Here is a 17,708-nt window from a genome sequence, read left to right as displayed (position 1 = left end):
ATGAAATGTCACTTTTGTTAATAAAAAGTAGAGATCCTGAGTTCAAGGATACCTGCACCCTGTACAGGTGTGTTGTGTCATATCTGAAAACATTTTGTGGTAATTTATGGATAGTAATTTTCAAATGCTTGTCTATATACACATGTAAAATTGCATGTATGTTATGTGTTTTGTTTGGGATTATTTTAGTGAAGAACATCTGGGAAACAAAAAGAATAAATTCCAGCACCAGGAATTTAGTTGTGGCAGCAACTGCAGTTAGTGACGGCCACTGTAGATGAATTCTGCTTCTTGTCATGTATTTAACAAAATACTAAAATTTAGACACGTCTTAAAATGTTTGTACTTCCATAGTGTTCACCTGAGTCCACTGTCTCTGCGGTGAAGCACCCTGGCTTGAATTAGGAGACGTAAAGCTCAAAGAGGGCATTCACCCTTTAGGGCCGCAGATGAAGCACAAGCTGTATTTAGAGCAGCAGCCTTAGCACTGGTGATTAACACAGTATTGAGGAATTTTGGAGCCTTTTAACCTCTTTCCCCATCTCCACTCAATGGATATGGCAGCAAGTTTGTGGATTGATAATGGTTCTATAAATGCTGGCTGCCTTGTTATGTTGCATACAGCTGGTGTTGCTTACAGAGCAGTTAGTGATCGCAAAGGGATATGAATTTTTTTAAGAAATCAAACCACCTCATACGTTCATTAGGTCTTAGCATTACTTTGTGTGAATTTCTCCAGGTCACTGCTTCAACTACACCAATCTCACCATCTTGTCTTCTCTTTGAACTCTTTGTCTCCACAATCTCATAGGGTAGGAAGTAGGATTGTCTTTTTCTCATTAGAATTGCAGTGTGTGAGGGAAAGACTTGTTTCTCTTGTATCTTATGGAATATCATGGATTCACGAACATTGTCACGCATATGTAGGTATTTGTGTGACTTGTTACCTTTTCCATGAGACCCCCTCACCTGACAGACTAAAGTGTTATCTGGATCTTGAGCATCTGTTTCCAACATCCTATCAGAGAAAAATCTTGTTTATTCCAAAGCACAGACTTGTCAATCCCAAATAATCTTTGTTTGGCAGAGAAATTTTTTGAGAAAGAACAACTGTCAGAAAGTGAATATCTAAGTCCCAAAGGCTAACTTATCTTTCCTTCCAGAGGCAGCACTGATCCATTTGTTGCTACTTTATCTGAATGACTGTGTATTTCAAAAATTAGGTAAAAAGCTGCAAATTCTGCTAAAGAATATTTGAAAAAAAAATTTTCCGAGCTGTTTAGTCTTTTCCAGATGAGGAGCTCCTCCTCCATTCCCCTCTCATACACACATACCTTCATTGAAAAGCAACTTTGTATGTGCATCTTAGTAATTCTTATCTAATTTCTTTGAGCTATGTTAAGTAAGCATACCCTGTAACAGTCTTGTTGCATAAATACCTTTAATATTTTGAAGATATGCAGCCTTAAATGTCTTTTTTAATTATTAATAATTGGGGGCAGATTCACAATTCTGCTCTTATAATAGAGCAGTCAAAAAATACTGGGTAATTTAGATTTGGGGATTTTTGGCATAGCAGCTGAAGTGAGTTGATGAAAATGCCTTTATTTTGTAATAGATTTATTGATTCAGAGGAGTACTATGAAGATTAATGTAATAAAAAAAAAGAAAAAAAAATCATCGACATACCACCTCTTCCCCCCCCCCCCGGCCCCAAGCAACCAAAAACCCAAACAGAAGCAAAAAACCAGTCCCTGTGCCTGTAAAAGTTAGAAGCTTAGAGGCTGCACTGTAGTGGAGGCTGCAGTACTGCGAGGAGCTTTATGACCAAAAATTCTGAGTCCTGTCACCAGTTGTAGGATCTTTACAGAATGGTAGAGGCTGGAAAGAAGTGATTTATCAAAGAAAACTTTTGATGTGAGCCCTGCCTCTACCTTGCTCCACTTAATAGGATTACTATGTGTGAATTAACTGGAGAGAAAAGGTTTTCTCTGTCAAAGGGGCCTCTCACCTGAGCCCTGGGACTGATTTTACTTCTCCTCTGCTTAATCACAACAATTAGGAACAGTTGCTCTGAGTTTTGCTGCCACCTTGCTGCTTCATAAAACATGAGCTTCTACTTTAAAGGGGCTGCAACAGGATGAGAAGAGTGTGCTGACTGGTGCCAAAAATAATTTTGAATCATGCTGAGGCTGTCGACAGTGCTTTGAGGAATCAGATTTTTCTTATTTGATACAGATATATCGCTCATAAGTCAGTGAATTTATGTTTAAACTTATATTTAGAGAACTCACTTTGTTTTGGTCAGGTAGGAGAGCATATGGTGTGGCTTTTAAGCATAGTAAGAGATGAATTAATTTTTTGTAAGTGTGAAATGGAGTTTTCCTACAGCTTAAGAGGCATGACTGACACCTCCATGGTGTTAGTATTCACTTATTTTGGACATTTAACGACACATATAACCAAAACTGGATTCAGGAAAAAAAATAGCATTCAGTTTTTCTTTTGTGTTAGATATTACTGCAATAAGGTGCCTTCAAATTGCAGGAGAGTTCACTTAGGACACAGTAGTTTTCCAAAGTAAATTAGAGTTATTGTAATCTTTTCTGGGAGAAGATAACTTCAGAAAACTTGTAAATCTGGGGCATGTTATCTCTGTTTCAGTTCCATCTGTGAAATGTGGAAATTCCTAATTCATAGATGTTATATACATTATTATTAATATAAAAGCCTCTGCAATTCTCAGAAGAAAGGCATTGCATAAGAGCAAGAGAGGGAGTGACAACTGAAATTACAAAATACTTCAATAATATGTTGGAGACGATGCTTGGTGGCAGAATTAGGTGCTATGGAAATGAATATCTCCAATAGTAGAAGCCTTATACTTACAGTTTTCTATTTTCAGATTAATTTTAGGTATGTGCTTTTTGTGAGTCATATTTCTCAAATCTGAGGAAGCAAAATAATTTTTACATGCTTTGCATGTAAAATGCAGCTAACCTGGGTTCTATAAGTGAATTCCTCGGACAACAATGATAGCTAGCCTGTAACTGAAGCATTTATATGGCTGCTAAACGTTTTAGAGGAAAATACACAATCTGTAACAGGGGAGTCACTGCATGAGTAGCCATGGGTCCTGACAACAATTTTTGGAGGTACATTTTTTATAGTAGTTTTTTTGCATTTAAATATTAAGGCTGCCAAATACTAATATTTCATGTTTATGGAGTTATTTGGTTCCTGTAACTGGATATAATCCAAGAAATCATGAAGCTGGCAAATGTGTTGCTATCATCAGTGTTTGTGTCCCTAATTTTTTTCCCCTAAGACAAAACAAAGCTAAAGATAGAAGAAAATTGACTCTGGTGCCTGGAAATACTGTTTTTGTTTCTTGATGGTTGCAAATGAAACTTAATTTATGATGTAGTCTTTACAAATGCTTTGCTGCTTGTTGGTAAGATAAGTTTCCTTTAACACTGCTGTAGTAATAGTAATGGAGGTTATAACCTGAGCTAAGTGTTAAGTGGGAATGGTCAGGAGCATCACATAAAATGTGTGTTCCTGAATTGTGGTAAGTGTTAATGTATATAGGTGAGTGAATGAAGAATGATCCAGGGCAAAATGCAGATGCTTCTTATTTACCTTTTGAAGGCACTAGAGCAGTATTCTGCTGATAGAGCACAGAGTATCTTTAATTGGGGTGGAAGACAAGAATCTGGCTGAGTATATTTGGTTCAGTATGAAATCAGAATTACCTTTGAATTGTGCAACTGAAAAAAATTACAAGCAACAGTTCTTTTATTTGTTTTTACTCTTTAATTTTTCTTCTTACTGGTTTTAAGTCATTCACAAAATAAAATATCCTTCTGTTTTAAATGTAATTTTGAAGTATTTTTTTTATTACTGAATTATAAAAAAGGCTTTAAAGAGTAAGCTGTCACAAAAAACCCTGGAGCGCTGTGACCTATGCTACTGTAACAGAAAGTTGCACTGGTATTTTATGCCTACATTATGAATTAAGAGAAGAGGTGATGATGTCTACAGAGATTACCATAATTAACAGTAAAAGGTGAGAGCTAGCTGTCCCCTGTGCCTAAAGAATGCTTGTGATATTAGAGAAAAGACTAAGAAATAATGAGCTCTGGAACAAAAGTTGTCGATTTTATTCTGGTAAAATAGTCCTGATCAAAAAGACTTAACATCAATAGGAGTTCAGCCTTTGATTTCAGTACTTGGGGCTCTAACTGTAAAGTTATCTGGCCGTATTATACACTAAATAATGAAAATATTCCAAGGCACATTTTGTGATATGTTTATCCCATGAACTAGGATATCTGACTACTCTTTGAATATTTTTTTATTATACTGAGATATAGTCTGAAACTAGTCTAAATTAGAGCCATTTTTTACTTACCAATGGGAAACACCTTTTATAGAACAGCTTAAAGGGTAATTCTATTTTTTGTTTCTTGTATATCTTCAGTTTTTTCTACATCACCCTCAACTACAGCTGTGAAATGCTTTTACTAGTCTCTGCTTTGAAGAAAATGGGTTTCAAATTAGTGTAAGAAGTGACATTTAAGCAATTTTTTATTTAAGTTCTTGAAAATTAAGAGGGAGTGTGAAGAAATAGGAGCAAGAATGAGAAGACAAATTATGAGGCTAGAATTTGATCAGTTTTTAAAGTCCTTATTTTTTTCCATTAATTTAATTTGGCTGATCTCTGTATTGGGTAACAAATGCATTTTTCTTCCACATTTGTTGCTCATGCAAACAAGAAGTTTCTCCTTTCATGAAATTCCCACACTGTACCCTCCATAACAGTGGCTAAAAACTTGAAAACTGATTCGATTTTGCGTGGTCAGGATGGCACCTGCCTTGGGGTAGCCTAAACCAGGCTGTTGGCAATTTAGATACAAGTCTCAATCCTGTGAACAGAAATAGAGTTAGGGCATGCCAGCAGTGCAGTCACAAGCCATGATGCCTGTCAAATACTGTGGATGAACTAGATTGCAGAAACTCACTTTTCAGTCATTTTGTTTTTCTGAGTATTAGTAAATAGCTGTTGCCTGCGCAGCTCCGGTTCTCTTGCTGTGACCTACCACTTGAGCAGTCAAAAGGAGCTTGAAATGGGAAATCCTGGATGTTTCTTAATAATTTCTAATTGTGTTTCTTGCAAGTGCCATATTAGCAAGCAAAAGCTGGCTTTAGAATGGGTGATGTAAATTTTGCCAGAAGAAAAAGATCTCAGAGCTTTTAGATTAAAGATTTTTGTATGACTTTCATCAGTGTGTGAATTCCCAGTATTACTTTCACCTGCAGTGACCAGCCTATTAAACCTGATGAATGGCTATTAGCCAGCAGGCTGCCAGGATTGTTGTCTACTGCAGTGGCTGAGGGATACAAAATATTGTCTAGACTTTCAGATGACGCTGTTGAAGTAATGTCTGATGAACAGTACATTACCTATGTGAATATGATAAAATTGTGGGAGGGAATGACTTTGGCAGCAAACAGGTCTGAAGACTAGCAAACTTGTGAACTATTAATATTTTTATGTCAGCAATTTTTCAAATGGCAGGCATCATTACTATTAATCTTTTCTGAGTGTTTACCGTTCTTTCTATAAAGCTGCAATGTATGTTGTCAGCATTATTGATAAATTAATAATTTTGAACAGTTCATATATATAGTCTAAATAGCATAAAATTTTATAAATTATTTAGTGTCGTATTTTATATTGCTTTAGGTTATTAGAACAATTAGAATAATTCTTAATAGCACAATAATGGCACATCACACTGATGTGGGGATCTCACTTTTGATGAAAAACAATGTATTTGTAATGAAACACAGAATGTTTTCATGGTTCAAAAATCACTGAATCCTCTGAAGTAATTAAAGAATCATAGAATAGTTTGGGTTTGAAGGGACCTTAAATATTATCTAGTTCCAATACCCCTGTCATAGGCAGGGACACCTTCTGCTAGGTCAGGTTTTTCAGAGCTCTGTCAACTTGGGCCTTGAACACTGCCAGGGTTGGGGCATCCACAGCTTCTCTGGGCAACCTGTTTCAGTAGCTCACCACCCTCACAGTCAGGAATTTCTTCCTAATATCTACTTTAAACCTACCCTCTTTCAGTTTGAAGCCTTTACTCCTTGTCCTATCACTATATGTCCTTGTAAATAGTCTCCATCTTTCTTGTGGGCTCCCTTCAGGTACTGGAAGGCTGCAATTAGGTCTCTCTGGAGACTTCTTCAGGCTGAAAAACCCCAACTCTCCCTGTCTTCATAGGAGAGGGGCTTGAGCCTCAGGTTATCTTTGTGGCCCTCCTCTGGACCCGTTTCAGTAGGTCTATGTCCTTCTTATGTTGGAGGCCCCAGAGCTGGATGCAGGACTCCAGGTGGGGTCTCACAAGAGCAGAGTAGAGGGACAGACTCACCTCCTTCAACATGCTGGCCACACTGCTTTTGGTGTAGCCCAGGATACAAGTGGCTTTCTGTGTTGCAAGCTCATTGCTGGCTTATATCCAGTCTCTCATCCACCAGCACCCACAAGTCCTTCTTGGCAGTCTGTATGGATACTGGGGGTTGCCCCAACCCAGGGCAGCACCTTGCACTTGGTCTTTTTAAACTTCATGAGGTTCCCATGGGCCCACTCTCCAGCTTGTCCAGGTCCCTCTGGATGGCATCCCATTCTTCAGGTGTGTCAACAGGACCACTCAGCTCTGGTCATCTGCAAATTTTCTGAGGGTGCACTCGATCCCTTCATAATGCCTAGCACTCATCTGTACTAGAAAGAAATGGCTTCCACAGCACCTTCATTACATCTTGTTTGCCTTCTTTTGCTTAACTCTGTTACACTCCTCATGAGGAAGATCAGAGTTGCGAAGTTCTTTCCATTCCTTATCCCTGCCGAGAAAGATAAAGGAAATATTTTTGATGTTACGCGTCTGAAAAAGTTGCTTTCTTCCTAGTCACGTTCTGAACCACATTGAGAAGTAATGTCAAGGCCCTTCAAACTGCCCTGTGGCTCAGATGAGGAGGAACCAGGTAGCTTCTCTGATGTCTAAGGAAGTGGTATGAGCATACTTCCTGAGAGTATTGCTAGAAACCCTGAGCAGTAATGCCCCTGAGGCAAAAGAGAGAGAACTTTTGCAACAACAAAGCTCTTTATGTACTTTTGTTTCAGAAGTTAGTATCATTTTGTCTGTGGCAGGGCTGGACTGGGCTTTATGGGGTATATGCAGGGCCACCGTGGGGCTGCCAGCATGCTTGGCAGCAGGAGGAGGAATGGGACCACAGCGAGAGCCCAGGGACTTGTTAATACCCCATCAGCACAAGGCAGCGATTGCTAGATGTGCCATTCCTCTGGAAACCAAATCATTTTTATGTATGAATGATACATAAAGTACATGGCTTCATGTGGTTCTGGACAGCTCAGTGAATTGGACAAATGTTAAAAACTTTTGAAAATCATTTAAAAAAACTGGTAGGATGTGCATGGCTGAGCTGGGCCCAATGTTGTGAGATGGCAGAGGGAGAGAAAGCTGCAAAGATTGGCTGCTGCTTTGTGTAAGCAACTTGCTTTTATTCACATGCCACAAGCATGAGGCTTGCAAGGTACTTTAGAAGAAAACCTGACATAAGGGTTCAACTCCACGGAACTCACAATTTAACTGAGTAATTTCTAAACCCAACAAGTTAAAGGGGATCTTAGCATGGTGTCTGGTTAGTCTTGTGAGTTTTTCCTGGACTTTTTTTCTGTATTTTTCTTTAACATTCTGTGATTCATATCTGGCTTTTGCAATGGGTGTTTGATTGAGAATTATTTATTTAGAGGGATGATTGCTCAGGAATGAGTGTTTCTTTAATAAAATGGCAGCAGGCAGAGACTGGCTGTTGATGGGAAGATGAAGCCTTTCATCAGCTGCCTGGTAGTGGATAACTTAGTTAAAACCACTGTTGCTCTTTAAAATGGATCTTTTCATAGGTGTGCCTCTGCACAAAATTATTTCCTTACTTCTTAAGAAAAACTTACAATTCTCTGTCATTCTGGGCGATAAAAACAGAAGGAAGATTGGAAACTCTCCATCCAAAAACCTGGAGGAGTAACCATACTTCTGTTTTTCTCTGTGGGATATAACAGAAAAATGTTGATAGCCCAGTTAGTATGAATTTTATGTGGGGTATCACTGTTAGGGAGCAGAAACTATTGTTGCTTCTAATTTCTCTGTGTGTTTTACTGTGTCTCCCTGTCGCTTGTCTGTATTTCTTCTGGTGGTTTTCAGCCCTTTTTCCTGCCTCTTCACTCTTTAACATTCAGGTTGTGAGTGAGGTAGTAAAGTCCTGTTTCCATTGGAAAGCAATTTGCTGGGGTTGCTGGCTGTGAATGAAATTGACTGAGATTGTGAAATCCTGGGCAATTTAACTCCCAGCTGGGATGATGAGGAAGGGGCAGCATCACTCTCTCACTGATGTTCCACTTGTCATGCAGATATTTATTTCCTCTTAGCTTTTGCATGTATTTTTTAGGTGCCCTGTAATTGCTGGCATTTCTTAATACAGTTTATCTAAAGATAGCAGAAGCTCTTTTTCAAAAGCAGAGATTGTGTAGTCCTTCTTATTGCTATTACCAGGAGCTAATAGCAATACCAGGAGGGAGCAAATTCAGATATGTGGTTGTTTTTAGAAAAATTTCACTAAGACAACTCCATCATTTACACCTGGTGAACCTGTTGAACCAGGATGATGTGTTTGCAGCGTAGTCCACTCTGCCTCCCTGTCCTGTGATTTTTGCAGGCATGGCTTCTAGGGCAGATTAGCCCAGCCAGACCGAAGCTGACTCTTACAGGAAAAAAGCATCAGAACAAGGGAGTTTTCAGTCCCCAAATGTGAAAGGTGACACCATCAGATAGTTTCTTACCACCAGCTGCTTTTGCGTTTGCTTGGTCAGTGTATACTGTATTTCTGAAAGAGGTAACTGTAAGTCAAAAAAACTCACATAAAAAGCCACAAAGTTGTTTCAAATGAAATGGGGAAAGTGTTAAAGATACTTCATTTAAAACAGCAGTAAGCTGAAGCTATTAAGTTATAAATTCTACCTCCACCTTCAATAATTTTTATAAATGCTGAGACATACAAATGCAAGTTTTCAAGCTTAAATGCTTTAGATAGTTACAAGATAATTCAAATAATGCACCTCCATATAAAAATATGGAGATTTCTATTTTAAGGATAAAAAATTATTTATTAGCAAGGAAACTTGAATGTAGCTCTAGTTCCTTTGAAGTGTGTCTCAGAAACATAAGTATTTTATTTCCCAAGAGTAAACAGAGATTATCAAATTGCTGCTTTATTTTCCCATTTATAATTTTGTCTCTGCAAGAAAAAAAACACAACAAAGAAATGAACTGTGTTTGTCTTTCCAGGGGACTTATTAAGAGGCCAAATGTAAAAATCTCATTCCCTCCTTTAATGCTTGTACTTTGAGAAATTTAATTTCAGGGAGTCAGGTACATAATCCCTGCTGTTATTCAGAAGTTTAATGTGTGTCCTCCTGTGAACTATGATAAAAATTGAGTCAAATGTCATAGACATTGCCAAGTTATAAGAAATATAGATTTCTTCTTTATTGGTTCAGTAGACATCATGGTTTGTAAATTTAAATGAAATGTCTTTTTTCTTTGATGTGAAAAACCTAGTAACAGAATATATGATTTTAAGCAACCAGAAGAGGATAGAGGGGAAATATTTCAGTTTTAATACAGAGACAAGAAAATGTAGAATATGTATAAAATCAATAATGAAATAGAGGCTTGTTTACTTTCTCCCTTTCTTTCTCCCATCTCCTCACTTCTCTCCCTTCCCCTCCTCTCCGCTCCTGAAAGACCATCCATCAGCTGTGGACCAGCAGCAAGACTCTCCATGACTGTCACTCAGTTCTGGGGCTGGATGCCGGGCACTAGTCTGTGTGTGTGGATGTTTGTTGGCTTGTAGAGCCTTTTCTTTTCTTTTTTTTTTTTATTTTTTTTTCAAATTTTTTTGTTTAACTAACTTCTCTAGGACTGCTTTTTAAAAACTCTTTAAAACAGTTATAACCAGAGCCTTCATTTTCCCAAAGTGAAGGTCTGATAAGAATGATATGCAGCTTCCCTAATAAAATAATTTCTTTAATGTTCCTTCTTTCTGCAGTCCGGCTGCCAGCTTGAAGGTTGGCTGTGTGCAGACCATTCCTAAACAATGTTAACTACTGCTTTCACTGCAGAAGACTGAATGTCTTGGCTTCCGTGTAGTACTGAGTTGCTTCAATCTGATAAGGTAAAATCAGGAAAAAAGCTACTCAAATGTATTTACAGTCTTGGTAATAAGGCTATCTGGTGTATTTTACAAATTTACCAAGTCAAGCTTCAGCTGAGAATGTAAATGCATTTAAATAAACTTTAGTAACAGTAGACCACTTTAATATATTTGTTCAAATGCTGGCAATTTCAGTTTCCAGGCAGGTGAAGTGATATTGCTAGGAAAAGAAAGAAATCTGGAAAAAAACCAAAAAAAAGAGGCAGTTCAAAAAACTAATAATTGTCAGTGTTTGGGCTCCAATAAAACCTGCAGCATTGCTTGTTCATAAATTTAACTCTCATGACTTTTTTTCCCTTTTGTCATCCCAGACTTCAAGAGATTCCACTATACTTTGCAGTTTTGCATTAAAAAGGCATACACAGGTTGTTCTGAGGCCTCTCAATAGCTCCATTACCATTCCAGCCTCAAACTTTGATTTTGACAACTCATCCACCAGGGTTATTAATCTTATGTCTATAATCTATTAACCAAGTGCATTAGCTAAAATGAAGCTTTCTGACAATTTTATTATGATAGCAGTATACAGCTGTTGTTCCTTTGATTTGACTTTATTGTGGAAACACATTATTTTAGATATCTATGTATCTGACTGTGGTGATGCATGGATTCAGTTTTTCTCCATATTCCTAAGACATTGTCCCCCAGCCTGTGGACTCTAGAATATGTCTGTCCGTCTTTAAAATTCATAGAAACTAGCTGATGTGGATTTAGAAACTCTGGATAAATAGCTGGAATGAACACAGACACAGACCTCATCAGGACTGTATTTGGATGGTACCACAAGGGATGGATGTGCATCTTCCTCTGATTGTTGCGGTTCTGAGGGGATTCCGTTATTTTGTATGTGTGCATACGCTGCCCTGTGGATCACAAGGCCACTTTGCAATAAACTGTGCTTTGAAATTATGTAATTTTCATTAATATATGCTTGTTTCTGAAGCATTGGAATGCATTTCCATTGTATCTGAAATGCTGCATTTGGAAAAGTGATTTTATCTTTTATTATTTTCACAGTCTAGATTTCTAAGCAGCTGCTAAAAAGTAAACTCTGAAAGAAGTCAGAATATATTTTTACCAACGGTTCCTGAGATTTCTCAGGCTCTAACTTAAAGTTCATCTGTAGCAGTGTAAGTCAATTTTGTTAGGATGCTCTAGCTAACTTACAGGTGCCAGCAGTGGCATCATTCCCATTGCTAAGCATTAATGTTAGAAATTCTCATTCCTGATGCCAAGAGATTCATGGCTCATTGTGATCTGGCTGAGTTTAGCAGCCTGTTGTTCTTGTGTTTCCGGGTATTTGTTCTAATTCAAAACAAATGGGAATGTTGGCAATCTCACAGAGACATATGTAGGAAGTAACTGTTGGCAACTATGGTTGCATGAGACAAGATTCTATAATTGGAGCATTTCAGCATTGATCCTCACAAGCCAATTGAGGAGCCCTTTTTGGGTTGTTCAGTACAAGCCTTGGAACCTGATTCTCTTCTCAAGCTGTATTTTTGTAACTGTCATACTGTTTTCAGAGAATGTTTATACCAATGAAAGTACAGAAAGAGTCATTCCCTACAAAGGCAAATCCTGCTTTCTGCTACATACAATGTGCTCCTTCAAAATAAATAAATTGGCTTGAAAGGAACTCTGTGCTACCATATTTTGACTACTTTGGTGCCTGGGATAGACAGCACATTTAATGAAGACTGAGAAAGGGGATCTATTACTATTTGTAAAAGACATTCAGGAATTAGTACAAAGGAGAAAGAAGAATTATTGAAATTGAACCTGCCTTAAGATCAAATGGGTATTAATTGCCTCTGAATGAATTTAGAGTGTAAATTAGAACAAGGTTTCTGTCATCAAAGGAATGATGTCTGAATTCTGGCATGACCTTTCAAATAGGGCAGAAAGGACAAGGAACCTAAATTATTTCAAGATGGAGCTTCATAAATTAATATAAGTAGTGATTCCAGAAATGGAAATTAAAGTTTATGATTATAGTATCATAGATCACAGGCTCAGAGAGACCTCAGAAAGCATCCAGTCCATTTCCTTGCCCCAACTCAATCTCAATTACATTTAAATCATTCCAGGTTTATCCAGCCTGATCTAAAATATGATCTCATCTCAGTGATGAGACTCGACAGGCCTGTTACTCTTCCATTCAATTACCTCACTATTCCTACCATTAAAAAGCATTACTAATCTCAGTTTAAGTCTTCCTAGTGCAATTTAAGTTCATTTCTTCTTGTTCTCTCCACAGCAGGCTTGAAGAACAAATTAGTATCCTTCCCCTTTATAGCCATTTCATATTTGCTTGGCAACTCCTATTCTTCTTTTACCAGAATCACAGAGTGGTTGAGGCTGGAATATCTCTGTTATGTTCATTCTGATATTAACCCTTGGACCTTTAAGTCTTTTCTCTTAAAACTTGTCTCCTAGAACTCTGATTATTCTGGCACTCTCTGCTGGGCTGTCCAGGTGTTTCTCTTCCTTCTTCCCATTTCTCCCAATGGTGGTCTGTGATTACTGAGTACAATAGTGATACTGCTTATTTATCCAAATATTATTGTAATTTTTTGCAGTGGGGGATGTGGTTTACTTCCCAGTTGCTTAGGTATTTTCATGAAATAGCTTCCCTGCTGTGGTGGGTTGACCTTGGATGGACACCAGGTGCCCACCAAGCTGCTCTATCACTTCCCATTCCCAGCTGGACAGGGAAGAGAAAATAAGATGGAAAACAACTTGTAGGTTGAGATAAAGCAGTTTACTGAAACAAAAGCGAAAGTTTGTGCACACCCAAGCAAAGAGAAAAAAAACTGTGTTTGTTCTCTACTTTCCATTAGCAAGCGATATTTGGTCGCTTCCCGGGAAGCAGGGCTTCAGCATGTGTAGCAGTTGCTCAGAAGGCAACCACTTTAACTAACAAATGCCTCCCCATCCCCTCCCCACCCCCATTCTTCCTTTCTAGCTACCAATGCAAAGCATGACACTGTGAGGGCTGCTATGGGAAAATTAACTCCATCTCAGCCAGACCCAATACACCTGCTGAGGCAGGGTATAGGATGTTAGAAATGCTCTTGATCTCTGCAGCTGTCCTTATGAGAGGTGACTTCCTTCTAATAAAGCTCTTATGTTCCTTGTTAAGGGAACGTTTAGGGTGGCTGTGGAAGGGGAAAATGGGCCATAAAGAGAAAACTTTGTGGTTCCATCTAGACTAAACTTCTCTTATGGGACTGACTTTAATTCTACTCATGTGGATTCTTCTTATCCTGTATCCCTGGTGAATTAAAAGCTAGGACAATCCATAAAGCATACATAGCATCTCCAGAATCAGAAGTCACCAGAAGGTTATGAATGAGAATAGCTGTGCTGAGCTTAGGCATTAGCATGGTTGCTCAGTGTCTCATACATGTCTGGGTAACCCTGTGTTTCAGTTGCAGGTTTAATATTATTCTTACCTGCTTTCATTTTAGCACATTGTCAGCTTGAGGTCAAATCTTAATGGTTTATTTGCTTGGCATATCAGCAAATGAGGTAATTTTATGCCACAAATTTGTGAACATGGAATAAATAAGATACTGTTAAGTATAACACTCAGAATTCAAGGGCTTGAGAAACTTTGTGTATTGCTAAGCTGACAAAGCGTTGTTCTAAAATGATAAAAGCAGGTGTTTCTTTTTAGATTCCAAGACTGCTCCCATGTGAGAGGCTAGATAAGTAGTTCAAATTACATCTAAGAAGAAAATTTGCCAGACCTTAATTGCTTTTCATCAGAGTGCCAAATAAGAAGGATAAGAAAAAAACCACCTTGGAACTACATTATAGTCTTTTTAATTCTCCTCATTTAAAGCCCTGAGGTAGAATCCTTAACTTCACAACAAACTGCACTCTCTCAGTGGTAAAGCAGAACAAATTTATAAGCGATTACTTGTGCTTCTTCTACATCTGGCGTTTAGGTAAAAGCAATTTTTTGTTCAAGAATATATGTAGTTTTTACAAGGTCTGCAGCTGTGTTGTTTCAGTAAGATATAGTTTTATCATTAATCAACACTTTTCTCAGATGACTTCTGCTAAGATTATGGCCATTTATTCCATCTTTCTTGATAAGACTGACCTTATTAAGCCTGTCTATATCATCTTGGTGTTCCATCAGTTAGACCATAGCCTCATAAAACCTTGCTTTCCTACTCTGGCCAGTACTGCTTGACTGCTTGCTGGGCAGTTGAGTGCATCAGACTGTGCTCAGTCAATCCTGCTGAAGCCAAGCCTCTCATCACAAAACCTCCACTGGCTTGTCTTCTGCAAGGAGACTTTATCAGTAAGTCAAGAGGAGAAGGAATTAAGACCACAGCCATTTACTCGTGTGCTCTGTGCAATGAAATGTCAGTGTCATAACCCCCCTACATTATTATTCTACATTATTATTTCATTGATAAGGAGGCATTTTACTGAGAGATCTCTTTGTCCTTTATTTAAAGAGAATGTAAGGAAACCAAGGAAATTCTTGTACAAGACCAAAACAGGGACTCCTCTGTTTTGATATCTGCCTGTGTTTTCAGTACTTTGGAGGAAAATGCAGAACTAAAAAAATTTATTAAAACAATGTTGCCATCTTTCTCATCTCTTGGTAGTTGCTTTATAGGTGAAACTACATGCAATTTTATATTCTTTGCCTCTTTTATGTAGCTAAAACCAGTTGATTTGCCTCTCCCACATGTTTTATCTTTAAGCAGTTGTCTAATTCCCTCTTAAAAATGCTAAATTCTTAGTCTGCCCTCATATCAAAGTATTTTCACAAAAAATATCTGTAATGTACTGTATTTTGAATGCTTTCATTTTTCTGTATCTTTATGCAGTAAAATAGTAGAAAGTTCAAAGTTTGAGTGCATAGGATGGGATCACTGATTTTTGGAAGGTTACTATAAATTTTCTGTTCCTTTCAGTTCACTACTTTGTATAGGCTCATATTACCACTTCGAAATCTTTATAAATCAACATTTTCACCTAGCACCACTGCAAGCATATACTTGTTCCCTTTCTATTTGATTACAGTTAACTTAAAACACAGCGATGTGTACGTGAGATTATTTATTTCAAGACATATTATTAAGATGCATTCATCAACTGTGAATCTCATCTGCATATTCATTTAGCTTTATTTGACACCGCTGGCAGTTGTAACTGATAAAATCTTAAATAATTCTGTTTGGGGCAAACTTTGGTCTCTCCTTGAGTAGGTTCATGTGTTTTGAGAGATCTTAACTTGAAAAGCGAATTCCGTGTTGAATATAGGTCAGCAATGACATGCTGTAGAAAGACAGCCAGGGAAGTATAAAGAGGGATAAAGCCTTTGAAGCATAAGAAGTAAGAATCTTTGGGTCTTCTCAGAAATGTACTCTTTCAGTACTGGGCATAACATATTAAGAAAGAGAGAAAGGCCAAAGGCAAACAAGAATGATCAGATGCTTTGAATATATAACAAGTGGGTGTGCGTGTATGTGTATGTGTGAAGAATACAAAGCTGTGTCAGAGTGTGTTAGTAACTTGAAGAGAAGTAAAAGGATTTTGCAGAGTGGAAGGGAATAATCTATTCTTTGTGTCCATTATGGAGAAAAGAAGGTGTCTCTATGACTTGTGCCTGCACTATTTGTATTGGACATTAGAAAAGTATTTCTGAAGGCAAGGATAATAATCAGTGTGCTTTCTACATATCAAACAATATTTGAAAGTGTTCAGATCTTCCACTGGAGAGCAGAATTTGGTGATTTGAAAATCCTTCTCTCTGAATAAATTTCAGGGCATTACACAGCAATCTAAGTGATGTTTCTAGATTTCTCTGACAAAAGTACAGGAACCTCTCTGTTTTCTAGCAAGTGCTCTTAGCATTTTCACTGTCACAAGTTCAGCAGAAAAGAACAAGAAAGGCCTAGAAAAGAGATGTCTACTTTGGTATTTCAGGGAAGGCACACACAGACCTAAGAATAAGCTGCTATATGTTGTTTGCCATTGGCAAAAGAAGGAGAACAGGCAGGATGATAGTTCTGGATCATCATAATCCAGTGGTATCCCCATTTAAAGTGATGTGCCTTGTCACAAGGCAGAGAGCAGAGAAAAGATGAAAGAGCATCTCAGCTACAGCTGGTAGGATTTCCTGTATTCTCATTTTGAATATGCTCAAAGCAATACTTTTGGAATCTCTTTTTGTGTGTGTTAAATGAGACAGAGAACAGATATTTGCTCTTAAAAACTAGTTTAAATTCAGTTAAAAGTTGAAAGTTTCTATGAAGCTTTTGGTACAAACAGGTCATAATTTTTCATTCTGAACGAGTTCCTGCTCCAGTGCCATCAGGGGAGGAAATAAGAATGCGCTGTAATTGGAAAGAGTCTCTAGTAGTTCAAGTGCTGCAAAAAACATTTCTAACTGAGTTGTACTTCAGGCCTACATTCCCTTTGGGCTGCTTGCTTGTAGTGGTGTCAGGGTAATAACACTACATTGGTACAAAAAACCACTCTGTATGTCTACAAGCAACACAAAATGCTGGGGGTAAATTGACTGAATTATAAATGTTACTCTTCTGGGAATGCAGAATAAGTTTTACTGTAAGTTATGTGTTGCTGTAATTGCATGCTACACCTTCAGGAAATATATATAAAATATAGCTGCTAAACTCTCCATCAATCTCTGTACTCACATGTGCACTGACCCTTTTATTCCTTCCTTCTGATGTCAGACAAAGGTAAGGTATGAACCAGATAAAGCCAAATAGAAATATAGGTACCATGCAGTAGGATTATCTTTTACATAAATGGACTGATAGGACAGCTTTTCATTACTGTTTTCTGCATGGTCAGGCCTAAGCCTTGTTCAGGAAGACCAAGACTTTACAGTTATTTGTAGGTGGGTAAATAAGGACCTTGAAGACCAAGGTCAAGGCTACATCTTGGTCCTCTCAAAGGCTAAACTCTAGAACCTGATCATAAAAATAATTCATAAGAATTAGCTGTCCTAAATATTTTTTTTGGTCAGTCTCTGAAGGCTGCTGCTAGTTTAGTTAATTACAGGGAAGATAGGGATAAAAACTTGGTAAATTCATCAGGTTTTTTGGTAAATGCAATTACTGTTGTGCAATAAAGGAGTCTTACCTGTTAGGCTGCAAGAACAAAATAAACAAATAGTGTATATTCCAGGAGTCTTGCAAATAGCACAGCTGTGATGTTCACCCTGTAAATAATCATTGGGTAAAAAAAAATACAAAGCTTTGATTTTTCTGGAAGCAAGAGTACTACCCAGAATTTTATTCATCTCAAAAATGCTTTAGTCACTCCTGATTCAATCAAATCCAAGAAAA

At 37.8% G+C, this 17,708-nt stretch overlaps 1 protein-coding gene across 3 annotated transcripts in view; it reads left to right on the top strand.

Annotated features, from left to right (window-relative positions):
- Positions 1-17,708, top strand: part of EPM2A (EPM2A glucan phosphatase, laforin) — a 39,959-nt gene that overhangs the window by 16,286 nt on the left and 5,965 nt on the right. The gene's annotated exons all lie outside the window — the stretch shown is intronic.

Source organism: Manacus candei, unplaced genomic scaffold, assembly GCF_025592945.1.
Source record: "Manacus candei isolate 608988 ecotype Guabito, Panama unplaced genomic scaffold, ASM2559294v1 h1tg000081l, whole genome shotgun sequence".
Taxonomy (NCBI): Eukaryota; Metazoa; Chordata; class Aves; order Passeriformes; family Pipridae; genus Manacus; species Manacus candei.
Note: the sequence above shows the minus strand (reverse complement) of the source record. Positions and strands in the feature narration are given on the sequence as shown.